Raw genomic sequence first — 18,116 nt, 5'->3', positions numbered from 1 at the left:
CTCTTATTTCTCTTCTAAGTTTGGTCATTTATAGAAAGCTCATTTCTGCTTCAAGGAACAAGATTACAGTTTGAATATTCTCATTAATCTGCCTCCGTGGAAGTATCTAGGTACCCTTAAATATCCTAGAAAAGTTATTTAGGTTATGTTATTTAGCACAAAAGTGTACATATAATGGCTTTGCACACATTTAGTATTCAAGTAAGCAATACATGTGCTTCTGAAAGGGCTGGGGGTGGGGGCAGTCATGATTTTATAAGGTTTTTATAATTCTATTCCCTAAAATTTAAAGCACTGTAACAATGGTTTCATTAATTTGTGAATCATTCAATGTCATCTCTGCTATAAAGTACCGGATTTTTAATGGGTTCAGGGAGAGATGAAAATTATTCCTATGATTTAATTTAAAATGAAAAATTGCATAGTTAGTAATTTGTTAATTTGGGGGGGATGGGCTCGTAAAATTTTAATCTGATGTAAGATTATTTTTGTAATGAGAATATACATGTTTCCATAATTACTGAGACAAGAAGGATCGAAAATGTATTTAAAATATAATATAATGTGTTTAGGTTACTTATGCAAATTAAGAGTTTTGAGAAATATAGAATGTTACCATGGTGGATTATCACAGCAGGTGACCCTGGTGCATCACAAAAAAGTCCTCTCTGCCTTGTCCGATTTAGGCCCCAGCTGCTGTGAGTGTTCTGTGCCAACTCAGACTCACCTGCGGCTGGCGGGCAGCCACCACCAGTGCAAGCTGGGTGTCCACCTGCGTTCCGCCTCAGGGCCTTCCTTTCTCTTGGCCAGAAACTAGGGAGCCAAGAGAGAGCCACTTCTACTGTCTTGTACCCTGGATCATCTATATACCATTTGCAGACGTACCCTTGTTTGTAGGAAAGTAAAATGAAAGCACTCTTGAAACAAGTTTGAGCCAACATTTCACCCCCAGGGCTCTATGTTGTCTGACCTAGTTCAACTACAAAGACCCTCATGTTGAGGGTGGCATTCAATGTATTCATTCATTTATTCAACAAATATTTATGGAGAACTTACCAAGTGTGAAGCATGCTTCAGGTGCTGAGGATAGAGCCTTGCAATAAAACCATTGCCCTCAAGGAACTTCTAGTCTTGTAGGGGAGAGAGTCAATCAACAAGTGAAACGTCAGCATTTCAGGTGGCAGGAAGAACTATGGAAGAAAGCAAGGCAGGGAATGCCGGCGTGGAGCTTCTATTTATAGTTTCAAATAGTGCACTCAAGAAGTCCTACCTGAGAAGGTGGCATTTACAAAGAGAACTGGAAGGTGAGGAGGAAAGGCATGTGAATATTTGGGGGAAGAAATTTCTAGGCAGAGGGAATAGCAGGTACAAGAAGGAAGGTAGGTCTCTGGTCAGAGCAAAGCACAGCAATGACGCCAACACCTGACCTTGAACTAATAATTTATTCTTTCTGTGTCTCAGTTGTGACTTTTGGAAAATGAAGGTAGTCTTAATAGCCAATTCATTGTGAGGATTGACTGTGTTATTTTATTTATGGCACATAGTACCTGTTCAATACATGTTGGCTCTTATTGTCACTCACTCAGTTTCATCTGTTCCACTCACAAAGGAAACATAAGCAAAGGCTTCAGCAAATGGGATATCTAAAAGGAAAGTAAAACTGTTACAGTGCTCAGAAGGTTCTCCAACAACATCTTGGCTTTTCTACAGCCCTCAGTTGCATTATCAAAGGCCTCATTCTGTTGTAGTGGCCTTGGTATTTGCTATGTGCCATGAACCAAGGTTCAAAAATTGTGTCTTTGGAGGGGAGAGGGAATATTTTAAAACACCTGCCTAGTCACAAAGGATTGATTACAAGAAGAACTGATTTAGTTTGGAGAGTCATTCAGGGCTAAAGATGAGTAGGAATTTTCAAGTGAAGAATGTGAAAGAGAGGCTTATACACAGAGGTATAATATAGGAAGTTTCTGAGGCAACAGAGGGACAATTTGTCCCCTCCTCAGGGGATCCTCAGGGGACATTTGGCAATATCTGGAGGCATTTTTGAGTGTTACAACAAGGTTAAGGGGGGTTGCTACTGGCATCTAGTGAGTAAAGGCCAGGGACACTGCTAAACATCCTACAATGCACAGGACAAAGAGCTATCTGCCCCATAAATGCCAGCGGCATTGAGACTGAGAAACCCTGCTCTAAGGCTCCAAAGTGCTTTCATTTCAGGGAAACAGAAGACGACTTAGGTGACTAGCTCTTATCATCACTGGGTTGTTAAGACTGGCAGGATCTTCTAGATTATGTGGGACTTTGTAGGTTTAATTAGATTGTAGCCTAAATTCAAATGATGTCACTGAATAATTTTAATCAGGATGTGTATGTGAGGGGGGTGAGGGGGTGAGAGACAGGTGGGGTTGGCAAGACTTGATTTCTATCTGAAACAGATTATTATAACAGAAGTTTTAGCTGAGGCACATTCCAAAGAGAGATGCTAATGCAGAACCAGTTTGAGGACTGCGAAAGCACTTTACCAAAGGTGTAAAAGCCCCCTCCCCTCAGGCGGAGATGGAAAGGGTTTTGAAGAGGTGTCTCTGAGGGAAGTATTCTGTCAGGTCCCCCAGACCCCTCCCAATGGGGTCACTCCCTGTTAATCTCTCCTAACCGGAACTTAAAAGAGGAGGTTTAAAGTCTCACTTGGAGACTCTCCTTACCTCTTCTCCCACCCCTTGCCCCAAATTGGAAGGATCAGAGAATATGGATTAAAAGAGCAAGAAAAAAGATGTCATAGGTGAAAAATGAGTTATGAAGCTACCCTCCCACCTTTTCTTTTCACAAATCTTACTCTTGCATCAGCCATTAGCTAAGTCAGAGAAGAAACCTCAACTTTAAATTAGGTTAGGAGTTTTGATGAAGCTAGCATTTTAATTACTGACCTGAAACTTTATTTTGGGTAAAGGCCTATACAGAATACATTTGAAGATAAATTTCAAAATTTATGTCGTTTATGATAGTACCCTTTCAGTCATTTTTATTCATTATAACAGCTACTTCTCAAATTGAAACAAACAAAAACATGGATCCTTTTTGGAGAATAGCTTGGAAGGGGAGCAACAGTATTTGAAAAGAACACTTACATTTGCCTACATCTGGGCAAAATCCTCTGACAATACAGTACAATGTAAAGTGTCAGTGGTTTACCCTCAAGACAGTATGTCTGACCGGGAGCGGCAAGAGTGTTTCATACTGCCTGTCACTAGCCAGGGAAAGGATCAAAATTCAAAATCCAAAGTATGGTAGGAAAAGCGTAAGTGAAACTATGTAAGTTGAGATCATCTGTACTTACATCACAAGCTATATCACAAGCTGTATTTCTTTCACATTTTGTCTAATACATTTTTGATTATTTTAACACAATAAAATATATAATTATGAAAGTATGTTCCTTTCTAGAGGAAATCTTTGAAGGAAACTTTAAGTTCAAATCTAAAACTTAGTTTATACTAGCGTCTATCTTCAATATAAAATTTGTTCTTTTAAAAATATGCCTAATTATAATATTAGATGCCATAACATCCCTTCTCAGTTTATGTTATCTGTTGAATTGATAATAGCCTGGATTTGGCTTCAAGTACAATAATTTGTATTATAACACAAAGATTGGTCAATTCTTTGCCATGCATTAAGATAAATGACAGAGAAGAAAGCAGTAAATGTGAAAATAACACATTGTGGAAACATATAAAAATGCTCTTCTCCCTAACAGCAAATTAGGTTTTCATTGGTCAAATGCCAATGCATTTGAGATACAGCAATGTAAATTTGCCTGAGGCGGGAATGTGGACTAACTACCTTCTGAAGGTTGAAACCCACTCATCAAATGTAAGCAACACTAATTTTGTGAATTCTTATTAGTACTGCATAACGTTATCTGAATATAACTCTATATATCATGCCCACAGATATACATTGAATGGTAAAACTTGCCTGTCTTCTCAGCTTTAAGTGAAAAGAATGATCACTTTGTTTCATGTGAATTTCATGTAGATATATGAAAACATGGTTTGAAAATAGTGTTTATGATCTAGCATGATACATTCTGATAACAATTAACTTTGAATAAGAAATAAAAATAACCTGTATTCAAGGCCCGTCATGTATGATGCTTACCACCTAAGATGCTTGTTAATCTCCCAGTTTGCAAATACAACTATCTATAATCAGAGTTTTGGACCTGGGCTTACATAGTCCTGGGCACTATGAAGAGATTTCAAGACTATAAAACTCCAGAAATTTTAGGGATAATCCTGCACATGTATGTCCTGTGTATATTTCAGGAAAGAAGGTTCATGACTCTCATCAAATTCTGCAGGTATTCATGATCCACAGAAAGCTGAGAACTGCAGCTCTAAGTATTCACCTCAAGCAATTCACAAAGCTATTTACAGACTAATTGGCTCTTCTCCGAACTAGATATCTTTTTCTTTTTTTTTTTTGCTTTGTAATTTTAATTTTTTAAAAAAGTGAGAGAAAAGACTTTTTAGCACTTCACTGGGATTTCTGTATGCATGGAAACAAGTGGAGAATAATGAGGTCAAGGAAGGCTGGGGATGTCAGGAAACTTAGGCTGGTTCAAGTGCTCCATGATTCCAGGTCTTTTGTATTATTTGCAAATGGTTAAGAATATAATCATTAACAATCACAGGGGTCTATGTGGTCCATGTTTTACACTAGCATATAGGAAAGGATAAATATCTTGTCAAGTTCTAATACTTACATCTTTTTTTGTGACAGGATTTGACTTTATGCTGTAGGTCCTGGTTACCCCTTCTCCTTCTAACTCTGTTCTGATTCCTATTATGTATATCACCACAATGATGATTGAACAAGGCATGAAGTTAAGGACTATAATGATTGACAGACAAAAACTCTTAGAAGATTTACACATATTGATTGAATATCAGAAGACACTACTTGAATCTGATTCTATTTCTGGTAAAATTCTACCCAATTTAGACTTGGCCTCTTTATCCACTGGGGGAAAAAAATTCTGCAGTGCTTTTCTCTAAAAGTAGGTTCCACAATTAATAATTTTATTCCCATTATTCAATCTCCAAATAGTGAGTACTTATATGTACACAGCACTATGGAGGAGATAAAAATTAAACTGAAATAAAGAGCCCCTACCCTCAAGATGTTGACGGTCTAGGAGGAGATATAAAACTACAAATGATCATAATATTTGAAAGTAATAAGTTTCAAAAGAAAAGTAGAGATTTGGTGTTTACAGCCAGTGTCATAAAGTGGTATTAGGACTACCAAATATATTCATCTATGTGACACATTTGCAGATGGTGACCTTCTATATGATAATCTTGGTGTATTTCCTTAGAAAATTCTGTTTTTCTGAGGTCTGTTGCTCCACGACTTTTGGTTCTTGAGATTTATGCTCCTGTACAGTCTGGGCCTGAGCTTCATTAGCACCTGATTTACCATGAGTGCAGATGGTTATTGGAAATAAAAAGTCAGCCATTTCCTATGATTAAATCTCTCATGGGCGGCATCTCCTCTTAGCTATTTCCTTACTATTGCATATGATTCATTCGCAAGCAGAACAGTGATTATTATATGATTGTTAAATCTAAAGTGGAAAGGAAAGTAGAATATTAGAAAAAGTCTAGTAGCTTATTAATATATATTATGTGCTACAATGAAAATGATTTTACCTAAGTATTAGCAAGATGATAGATTTATGGATGATGAGAGAAAATTACTCTATTGTGACGATTGGCTGTAACAAAAAGAATACAGCATTTTTCTTCTTTTCTTTTCCCTGTTTTAAGGGGTTATTGCTTAAACCAGTAATCCCCCAAAATGCCTCCTCATTTTGGTCACTTGCCAGTACTTCTGGGCAATCATTTTATCGTGAATATTGTAGGCAAATGAAGGGAACTTCAGGATTGTTAATTGCTATGTCTATATTTTTAGAGTGTAGAGGAAGGCAGGACTTTGTTTCTAACAAAAATATTTCACTAGTTGTTCTCTGGAAGTAATTTACTGTTATTTTTTTCACTTGACACATTTCTTTCATGAGGAACAATAACAGTTTGAAAAATTTCTTCACCCTTTCAAAATTTTGCATACTCTTTGTTTTATACTGCATTTAAAAAGATAATGACCACATAGTACAGAGTTAACCTGCACAATAGAAACTTGTTGGTTTGCCTGGTTATATGCTGTATTTAACTGCACTATCATATTTCTTTTCTTCTATGTAAAAGTCTAATTGTTCAATTGAAAGATAAATACAACTGCTATTACCAAAGCTCATTTTTCTCTAATTCATTCTCATTATTAGATTTCTTTAGGTTACTTCGTTTCGACTCTGAGGGCTTGGATACAAAAGAAGGTTTAATAATGAAATCCAAGCACTGCCTCTGCTGATTTTTTGGAGCATGTTTTCCTGCCATTTCCTGAATGCTCTTGCAGCAAATGATTGTCTCAAATAGATAAAATGTACAAGCACAAAGAAACACAAATTTTCTATATATTTTTCCATATGAGCACTGCCACTAACAATATTATTCATAAGACAAATATGCTATACAGCTAAATATCTAGCCCTACCCAACCAGCACAATCTTATCTCCTAATGAGCTAACACTTTCTATTGCAGCCCCGCTGGCCACCTTTCTGTTGGTTTCTGGGATTTGCTCCTTTCCACTACAGGGACTTTGCACTTATAATCATCTGTGCCAGAAATGTGCTTCCCTCCCAGTGATTATAACTCTCACGAAATATTTCTACTTTTCCTCCTTTCACATATTACTGTAGCAGTTTCATACAATACTTGTGTGAGTGTTTGAAGAATTAATATCTTTCTCACTAAACTGTAGGGTAGAGATTATAGGTGGAATTTTCGTTGACTTTTCTATATGTTGTGCTTAGCACAGTGTCCAATATATATTAATGATAAGTTTTTGCTTCTTTTATCTATTTCTACATAGCACACCATACTAATATTTAGTGGCTTTAAACAGCAACCATTTATTACCTCACACATTTCTGTGGATTAGATGGGCAGTTATTCACCTAAACCAGTGAATAAGCTAGAAGCTGGGCCCAGCCAGCATCCTGGGTATCCCTCCTGGTGGTTTTCCATCCTGGGCTTGTTAACATGGAGATTTCAGGAAAATGCCCCAAGAGTTAGAAAGTGGTGTCTAGAAGCCCCATGAAGCCTGGGCTTTGGAGCTCACACATCACTTTTGAAATGTTCCATTAGCCACGTAAGTCACAAGGATAGTCCAGATTCAAGGGGTTGGAGAAAGAGGTTTACCTCTAGAAGGCAGAAGCAGCAAGCAGTTCCACTGCATAGAGGGAAACATACAGGAATGGGAGGAATTTGTGCCCAGGAAATAATCTACCATTGTATTCAATAATGAATATTAATAGTTAAGTAATTATGAATGCAGTTATCATTTAATTATAAAGACATGTCCAGAAATTGGCTGAAGTAACTGCTTTATGTTTTGTTGCATTTTGTTTTGGGTTTTTCGTATATAAACAATTTGCTTTAAGAATGAGAAGAGGTAGAGAGAATGGATCATTAATTCTAAGTGATATAGATAATCTAAACTCATGTTTAGATACATAATGGTTATGAACATGAGGACAGAAACTGTATCTATTTTAATCATTGAAGAATTTCTAGCAACTAGAATAGTACCTGGTGCATAAGAAGTGTGCAGTAAATATTTGTTAAATGAATGAGCAAAAATAATAGACATTCTTTTCTGTGGTCTTCTCTTTTATATTCCTAAGGAAGTTGCCTCTTGTTCTCATCTGTCTCACATGATTAGGTTCCAGATTTTTAGAGGGACAGCTAAATAGGAAATAAAGGTCCTGCTCACATATGTGGTTCCATCAATCCATAATCATAAACTCTGGCAAGATTTGGGGACACTAAAACATATTATGTAAGTAAGAATAATTTTGTAATTTATTTTATGAACATTTGGCTACCTACTAAAAAGAGCCTCCAGGAGGTTTTGTTTTCTTATTGATAAGTACAAAATGACAATAAGATATTTTCTCTAATCTCTGTAATCTGTTCAGAATAGGCAGCATCTCTAAATGAGTCACTAACCTCAATGAGTGACCATAAATATCCAATAATATTCAGAATGTGATGAGTTCAATACTGTAACTAGATTCAGATTGCAGTACTACATTTTTGGACAAGAATCTCACTTTGTTCTGACTCGTGGAAAAATACAGATCACTTTTTTATTTAAATCTGGGAAATGAATGCAACATGTTGCTAGTATTTTAACATGGGAAATAATGGTGGTTTGGTTATTTTTGATGGTAATGCAAATTGAAACTACTTTTATCTTATAAAAATACTTCCAATTGGAATTAATTTGTACTTATTATCTGCTTATATGGATATATTTTCTAATAGGAGATAAGAGTACAAGGGGTGAGCGTATTTTAAAAATAAAACAGTAGATAATATTGGAGACAAAAGGAGAAATGTTTCCTTTACATTCATCTTAGAATTATCCAACATGTATTTCACAATGATTAATCCCCAAATGATAATGCCTACATTTGTCAATTAGTTTATGTATAAGTCAGCTTGAATATTTTGTATAAATTATAGCATCATGACTGGAAACAAAAACAGATCATGATATTTCAGGGAGTCATCTGTGTCCCTCAAGATGTAAATCAGTGACAAAAAAGGCAATCTAAATAATAATAGATGTCCTGATTCATGTGTTATACTATATAATTCTTCAATTTGATGAAAAAATCCATATTTTTAATATAACTTACATGTCATTATTCCTATCCCTTCTCATTTTTATATAAGATAATTAATGTGTTTGTAAAACCACTCCTCCATAGCTTTAGGAAAAGGAGAATTGTCCCATTTTTTTTTCCAGTTCTAGTGTAAGAGAAGTTTTAAGGTGAACAGCATTTTCAAAATGCAAAGTTGTGCTTCTTGTTACCAAAGTGGAAAAAGACTGCTGATGTGTGAAGAAAAACAAAAGGTAAAACACTTAACTAATTTTCAAAGAATAGAAACAAGTTTTATTAGAGGTATTTTTTTTAAGTTGTGAAGCTGTGGTAGTCTTCACAGAATATAGGTAAGGAAAATATGTGTGAAGGAGCTCGAGAGGTGTAATTTTTATCTTGATTTTTGCAAGTTTTAGAAAACAGAGCATCTAAAAATTGGTTAGGAGAAACAGATTAAAATGTAGCAAGGTAAAATGTGTTCTAATGATACATAATTATTGATTTAAAATTATTCTATAACACTGAGGATAATGGAAATGTATTAATTGATGGCATTCACATTCAGTAATGAAAGTAAATATGTTTTTCAAAAATACACATATAATTTGTTTTTTCACATGTTGAACTCCCTATATTGGATTTTGAAACTACTTTGCTTGGTGATTTTAAGTGTCATTCATATTTTAATATGTAAAGAAATATTATTAAACAAGGTTATTTATTTTAATAATGTGGGACCTCTTTGGATATTTGTTAGATTTACAAAATTACCAATCAACATATATTCTACTTATAAAGAGTTGTCCATGAGTCAGGTTGGAAAGCTGATCTGATATGTGGATTGGTAGATTTATACCTCTCCTGAAGTATCTACATTTAATTAACTTCCCTGAAACTTAGTAGGCATTCGTTAAATATCTGTTGAACTGTATTAAAACTAAAGAACTATATATTCTTATATCTGGTGCTTAAATAATTTATTGACCTAGTGTATTCAGTAAAAACCAATAAATAAGAAACGAGGAGGGATGAGGAGAGAGAAACAGACAGTGACAGAGAGAGAACACTTGCACACAGGAGTGGACACATATACACCAAGAAAGTCAATTGGTGAATGGCCGAAAGAGAGGGGATGTAGCAAGCAATTCTTTCACTACATGGCTCAACATATTCAATTAGCATTATCCAGTTAGTTGTTCCTGCTGCCGAGGAAGGTTATCTGGGCTTTCCAGTGGGGAATATCTTGGTTATTTGATCACATACAGTCCAGGGTTTCACTCTTACCTTGGTAAATGCAGACATAATTGAATCATGGCACCCAGATATGATCAGGCTCTTATTCACTTGCTCAACTTTATCAATTATAAAATTGATACAACCCTTAATATGAAGAAAGTTGATGATAATTCCTTTCCAGGCGTTCAAATACACAATTCCATAATTCAAGACATCACATTAGTGATATCAAAATCCACAGATAGCCAAATTAACTTCTGGGTTGGTTTGTAACTCTGGAATTAGAACAAAAGAAAGATGGGTTGAGGAAATCTATTACCTAGAGTCTTTGGAAAGCCTGATTAATTTCCTTCCTTAAGGTAGTCTCTCTATTCCCTTTTACTGTGCACAAATATCATCCTGTATACCTCCTTTTTAGCACTCATCATAATTCATATAAAATAATTTAATATATTTTTTGTGATGCAAAATAAGTGTTATGCAAGCAGAGACCTCCTGTGTATAAACGTAATTTCAATGCCTACAACAGTACCATACCTAAAGTAAGTGCTCAGAATGTTGAATAATTGAATTTCTATCCCACCAGAGAGAGAAGCCTGCTAACTTCCCCTGACATCCAGAGTCAGGCTTGGAAAAATGCTGATATCCGCATTTGTAGTGCTCTCCTTTCTTTGTTTTTAAACTTATTAAACTTACTAAATGTTTTATGTGGTAGACACTTTCTATTTATGAATATGATAATTCTATTAAATAAACTACAGCTTTCTTTTTTATAGAGGCATATCTTATTTCCTTGTTACATTTGTCTGTCAATTTTGCCTAGGCTCTATATGTTTCTATTTATATTACTGAGAAATACCATATCTTAAATATTTCTGCAGATAATCGCAGACATGGTATATTTTATTAATTAAAATACCACAAAGTGACTCTATTTCCAAGTCATTGGATGTGGCATGGGGGAAGGTGAGAAGTATGAACTTACTAGCTGCTTACTAGTCTATAGAGACTTCACTGGCAATCATAGAAGCATCAGATGCAAATTGGGGACACTCCAAAAAGGGCTATTTTATGCTATTTTTCAAAATTATTTCAAGCATATATAAGTGTGACAATAATTCTTAGAAAATTTGTGGGGGGCAGTAAGTCAGATGAGGAAAAGCATATTCAGTGGTATTTGTATTTCTAGGCACAAGATAAGAACATGGAATTATGCCAAACAGAAATTCTCCACTTTAACTCTATTTCAGCCACCCAAATTTCACATTTAGGAAAATAGTAATGTATGACAAACATATCACTTCATTTAGGTTTTCCAAATCACTCATTGATAATATATTTGAAAATTCTCTTATAAAATGTAATGAACTTTGCTGTGAGTGTGCTTTCAGCTGCAAGTAACAGAATACACAAAATAAATAATAAAGTCTATTTATAAATCTCACATGAGTAGTAATCCAGAGACAGGCTGTTTCAAGGTGGCTGATTAGGCTGTCCAACTCTGGCAGGAATCTGGGTCAACATCTCTGGGTTTCCCTTTTTTTTCCCTGCATGGTGGCAAGATGTTGCTCCGTTAGGAGGGTCAGAGCTTTCACTTTGTGTGTGTCTCTTTATCAGGCAGGAAAATTTTTCTTAGACTCCCGCAGTATACTTCTCTCAGGTTCTATTAGTCAGCTCTAGATTACACTGTCATCTTTAGTTGACTTATTTCAGAAGAGGGAAATATTTGACAAAAGTATTTAAACAGAAATATGAACAAAGGTGTCATCTAGTGATGACCTGTCTGACCTGTAACATTTTTCTTGTGGCTTAGAAAAAATGTTTCAAGAGATGCTACATTCATTATTGTATTTAATGAGAGATATTATGGGAGAAAGCTAGGATTTCTTGAGTTAGATTTTGCTACTTCCCATGAAACGTTAGGAGAATCACTTCTAAGCGTCAGTGGGCTCATCTGACATGGTGCCATGCTCAGTAATGATAGCAGTTATTACTATCGTACATGTCATTCAATCTAACAATTTTCTTAGGGAAAATTTTATTATGGTGAAACATTTATTTTAATAGAAAAGATCTAATTATTGAAAGATATTCAGTTCTAAACATTCTTGATCATTGTTTAAACATTTTATAGGTTTAATCTTATATTTCAAATAATTATGAATGTATCATTGCTCTCAGGAACTTGAAATGTATATGTACGTCTTTGGTATAACTCTGCAATGTTGCATCACTACTGCTTTTATACTTTTCCATTTTCACTCTACTAATTAGTTCTAATGTACCAGACATAGTAGAAAAGAGAACATTTAGATAAGAAATAATCAATTAGTATTATGATGGAAAATTCTTATACATAAAAACTCTCTTACATAACCATGGGTTTTTCTTTGTTATAGAGAATTGTTGAAATATTTGAAAAACATACTAAAATATTTGATCTTTGATGCATCCTTTTCATATACTTATGTATGAAAAACTTTCTTTACTCTTGTAAAAGTAATTCAGGTTAAAAATTATGTTTTTAGAATATCCATCTTTTTACTTACAAACTAAGATGGAGTATTATATGATTCTGTCTGAAGTTTCTATAGCTTGTTTCATTGTTTCCCTGAGACTTAACAAGCACATCTTATGAATGAGCATTAGATACAAGCATTTTTATATGTCATTTAAAAAAAAAAATTCTATCTCTACCTGTTGCCTGGAAACATGAAAAATGTTTGCTCTCTTGGGTGTGAATATTAAATGTCCCCACTGTGTCATTATAGCAGTGTTTCTTCCTTAGAAAATATTATCAACATTATTCTCTTACTCTGAGAAAAGTATAAATTTCTATGAACAAAAAAAAGCATGGGTTTTGAGAGTTTCTTTTTATAAAATAAAATGATATGGATATGTTCATATGAATAGTAATTGCCATAAAATTGTATTGTTTCTAAGACATATCACATATTTTTATACACTTAAATGCTGGATACTGTAATTTTTATGAATTGAAGTAAATGTTTCCACTAATTCTATTTTTCCATACATTGAACAACCTTTTTCATAACTGTTTATTGGTGAATTTATAGTTGCCAATCAAAAGAAACAAATTGTTGATTTCATTCAAATTGGGTCAGGACTTAGTTCTTAACAAACACCTACTACTGTAGTTCATATGGCATTTAGTTTCTCAGGAAAATTCAAGAAGTGATAAAAAACATAAATTACAAATGTTCCCACCTTTCCCCCTATGCTAACCTATGGTTGGTTCACTGGTAAGGTCCCCTGTGCCCTGACAACGTTGTTTGCTGCAGCTGCTCTGAATGCTTTTCCTTCCTTGAGCTGCTTGCTTTCAGACACTGCTAATTCACTGGTGAATCAGGTCCCAATGGGGCCCTTCCATTTGACTCGTAGTGTATTTTTAAAAGTAATACCTCACTACATTTAGGAATAAATGAGTAACCCTATAACCAATGTTTAGTGTAATATTTCTTGGTAATGAAAAATGAATAAAACTGAATTGATTCCATGACATAAGTGCACCACTTTAAACACTTACACTGCAATATGACTGAGTCACCAATGCTACATCTCCCACCACCAACATTGTTAGCCAAGTCCAAATTCCTGCTATGCTTCAAGGGTATGCCATAGAATAGTGGGACTGAGTTTTAGTATTAAAATAAAGTTATTGAATTGTTAGAAACTTTTTCTCCATGAGAAAATTATTTTTAAATCAGATTTGAAATGACTTAAATATTTTAATAACAGAAAAAAAGTAAAAGAAAACTAATGAAAAAGATGGGATTTAGGAAACATCCTTAATAAGTAAAAAACCCAACTTATTGATTTTAATTCTATTTTAACTAAGCTATTTAGGACATTATGTTTTTGCTTTTATTTGAGAAGCAAAGGTCAAAAGGGATTTAATTTCTCCTCTTGATAGATGAGAATGTAGATAGAATCCACTAGTTAAGGATGCTTAGAAAGGGATTCAAGTGTCTAATAGAAATCTTTTCTGTTTTGTACATATTAAATGATCTTCCTGTATTACCTACATCCCCACAAAATGCATAAAAAATAATAAAACAAATGCGCCTGTAGGATAAACATACAACTTTTAACTTAAGAGTAATTTCACTGAATTAAAGCTTTTTGTATGTTTATGACTTTTGAGCTTTTTATAGTAAGACAAATAAGGTAATTTCATCCCCATTTTTATGTTGCAACTCTGTTAGAAATGAGCTTCGTATCTAATTAGGTTCTTTTGTATTCTTTTTGGGAAATGCACTGGCATCTCACATTTCGTTTGCTTGTTTTATTTTATGTTTGCTTCATTAACATTATTTAGCAGATGAAAGCCAAAACAGAAAACATGTAAGCCAGGAAGAAAAATTTCAAGAAAAATAAATTGTTAGAAATTAAATTATCTATTTGAAAGTTTAAAACTTGGAGAACTAAATATTAACTAAATTTCATAGTGACAAGAATGATTTTGCTTGAACAGAACCTCTGACAGTTCACATTTCTCTGAGGATATGTAAAAGAAGCAAAATTACATTTAGTAAGAAAATGCTTGGTAAATGAGAGTTAATTTATTCATCTTTACGTGAGTATCTGGTAGCCAAGCACTTTGAATATTAAACAGAAAACTATAGATTTACAATTAAATTTATTGAAATAGGTTTTAATACATTAATTCAAATTATAATTATATGAATAACTTTATGTGGGGTTTATAGGACATTTGTCATTATCCTTGGAGTCACAATATCTGTCCAAGAATATGATAAATTTGACTTTGGTGTGACCATTTCACAATAGGTTAAATGTCCAGTTACCATATTCTTGAAGTCCAAAGCTATGTGTTTTCTCTGACAAATTTGAGTTTGAATTATTTGGATCATTTTCTAATGTGAGCCATAAAAATAAATAGCATACATGCTTAAATGTGCTTTTTTTGCATTTCTACAACCTAAAAACCAGTTTGGTTGAAAAAAATAAAATTTAACAGCCTTTAATTTGTCATGTGGAATCTGATTCTATGTGCTTTTTATTACCTCCATATATTTATCTAAGTGAAACATAAAATGGTTGTAATAATGGGGAATTTAAAGTAGCTTTTGCACATGAGCAGTAATGCTAACTAATATGGTGAATAAAGGCTGAATGTAAATTCTCAGAATTTCTGTTTCTTGTGATATGTTTGCTAAAGTGAGCATATTTTGGTTAACTGATACAAGCTCCACATCATGCTAATTAAGCTATGAAGAACTTTGATGGGCAGACTGGAAAAAAATGGGGAATAATCCTTTATCTGCAACCCAAAGCCTCATATATTTATTTAATTTTAAAACTACAATACAATATAGATTAAATTACAGAACCTGTCAAAATATAAGCCCATAGCCCTTTTTATGCTGCAATAATGCTCTGATATTCCTACATATACATTCAGAGATAACCTAGGGATGGCATCAATCAGGATAATCAAATATCGCCGGTTTCTATTGATTCTACCTCATTTATATCTCTTGAAGTGAGCCTTTCTTTTTCATTTTCCGTGCCACTTGGTTTAGGCCTTCAATCATATTACATTTGGATTATTCCAATAGCCACATTTCTCTCAATAACACCAGCAATTCAACATTCCAGCCCTCTTGTTCATTTCTGCTGGACCTATTTGCCTATTTTAAAAAAGCTGGCCATGTCACTTCACTGCTAATAAACTTCTGTCAGCTTCTTAATAATCTATAAGATCAAGTCTAAAACCCTTACTTTGGCTTACGTGTTCTGAAACAGACCCTACCATGCTTGTTAGTCTTCACTCAGAGTGTTCTTAAGTCATACTGCACTACTAAACACATACAGAACTTGTCTCTTCTTTCTTCTGTTTGCCTTCAACTACTTATCTATTAAAATTCCACCTTCTCTTCTAAAACTTTCTGGACTCCTTCCAGCAAAATTATTTGAATCATTGAAGTGTGTTCTCATAATACTTTGTTCTTATTTCATTTAGAGAACTAACTTTACTATTATTATTTTGTATGCACATAATCTTACAACATTCTGAGCTCCTTGGGGGCAAAGATAATTACATTTGTATTTGTATCTTTAGAACTTAACACAGTAGCATATGGAAATGAATGTTCCCATTAAACATTTGTTGAACAAATGAATGAACGAATGAATCCAGAAAGGTCTGGAGAAAAGACCAACACAAAAATGTTATTAGAAAACCTGCTGAATATAGAAAGACAATTCCAAACAGTCATAAAATATCCACTAAGAATGTCTTGAGACCACTTCATACAGACCAATACCTTCCTCTCAATCTATCGAATGATATATTTTTCAGCAGAATGATAAATCAATAAGAAAATATTTTTAATTTAATACAACTTCAGTCCCCAGTGGGTATATTTATAAAAGCATAGCTATTTTATAAAGTAGATATTTGTGTTAATTCAATATAGACTTGTATATAGACACAGGTCCACAGATCTTGACTTTAAATGTTTACCTCTGCTCTAACTACCTATTATTTATTTATATCTACTCACATATATGAAATTAGGCCATAACCTAAGGAAAATATTCTCTGGAAAAGGGTAAGGATTGATGGTGCTAGAATCCTATGAAACCTGTATTGAATACCTACCCCGAATATGGCTGATACATAAAGGGCTCATGAAAGTTTTGTAAGCAAAAAAAACCTTGTGTGAGCCTAAATATTATTGAATATATCTAGGTGATTAATCTAAGATTAATTTATATTTGTGATTTCATATCAGAGAACTCTTCAACATAGCGTCATAATAAGCACTCTGTTAGGTTCCGTGTCATTTTCCAAACCCATAATAGGGTTGAATTAAGTAGTAAGGCCTTTGCCAAATGTCTTTTATCAGTTTGGTTTTTTGTTGTTTGTTTGTTTTAGGGACAGGGCCCCACTATGTTGTTCAGCTGGCCTCAGGCTCCTGGGCTTAAGCAATTCTCCTGCTTCAGCCTCCCGAGTAGCTGGGACTAGAGGCATGCACCACTGTACCTGGCTTGTCAAATGTCCTATTGTCTAAATATTTCAATTGTTAATGTAAGAAATAGATATTGATATTTATAAGTCAAACAGAATATTGTAATTTGATGTGAGAGATATATTTGTATACCTTAAGAAAAAATTCAGTTTTGCCTTTATATATGAAAATCTATCATTTTATCTACCTATATTTTCTTTTTTTTTTTTCTTGTGACAAGATCTCACTTTGTTGCCTGTACTAGAGTGCAGTGGCATCATCATAACTCATTGCGTCCTCCAACTCCTGGGCTCAAGTGATCCTCCTGCCTCAGTTTCCCAAGTAGCTGGGACTACAGGCGCACACCACCATGCCTGGATAGGTTTTTGGGTTTCCTTTTTTTTTTTTTTTTTTTTTTGTCAATAAGGGGTCTCCAATAACTGGCCTCAAGCAATCCTCCCAACACAGCCTCCCAAAGCATTGGGATTGCAGGCGTGAGCCACCATGCCCTGCCTTGTATTTTCTTCTAATTGAGGGCATGATACCTTATTAAAATTATGTATAATTAAAAACTACATTTTTTCTTATGAACGAATTTTCAAATCTAATACTGAATAATATAGAAATATAGTCAACCTTTGTAAAATTACATTAAGTGTTCATAAATTTAATTACCTGGTACAAAAAGCCAAAGATAACATCATTGGGTCAAAGCGAAAATACATTTTGAACATTTTATTTTAGGATTAAATACTGAAATAATTTTAACTATATTTTCTTTGCAACTTGTGTTATGTTGATATATTATTACTTTATTAATTCTTTAATGCTATATTATGACTTCCTTATGTCTTGAAAATTCTTGAAACAACTAAAGAAGTTCATGCTTTATCATAATTTTCCATATTGTTCGTATTAAAGAGGATAATATCTTTAAAAAATAGTTAATATTTATTCCAAAGTTACTAAATTTTAGCTTTATGGATAGCCACTAATTTTTTCTTTTAAGTATGCTGTCCAATCATGTGAATATCCAATGAATACTTAGCCATCTAGAAAAATTTAGCATATTTAAATCTTGTCTCTTTT

At 33.9% G+C, this 18,116-nt stretch overlaps 1 protein-coding gene across 6 annotated transcripts in view; it reads left to right on the top strand.

Annotated features, from left to right (window-relative positions):
* Positions 1-18,116, top strand: part of DGKB (diacylglycerol kinase beta) — a 643,035-nt gene that overhangs the window by 454,541 nt on the left and 170,378 nt on the right. The gene's annotated exons all lie outside the window — the stretch shown is intronic.

This window comes from Lemur catta, chromosome 11 (genome assembly GCF_020740605.2).
Source record: "Lemur catta isolate mLemCat1 chromosome 11, mLemCat1.pri, whole genome shotgun sequence".
Taxonomy (NCBI): domain Eukaryota; kingdom Metazoa; phylum Chordata; class Mammalia; order Primates; family Lemuridae; genus Lemur; species Lemur catta.
The sequence above is the reverse complement of the archived record's forward strand: the minus strand, read 5'-3'. Positions and strand labels throughout refer to the sequence as shown.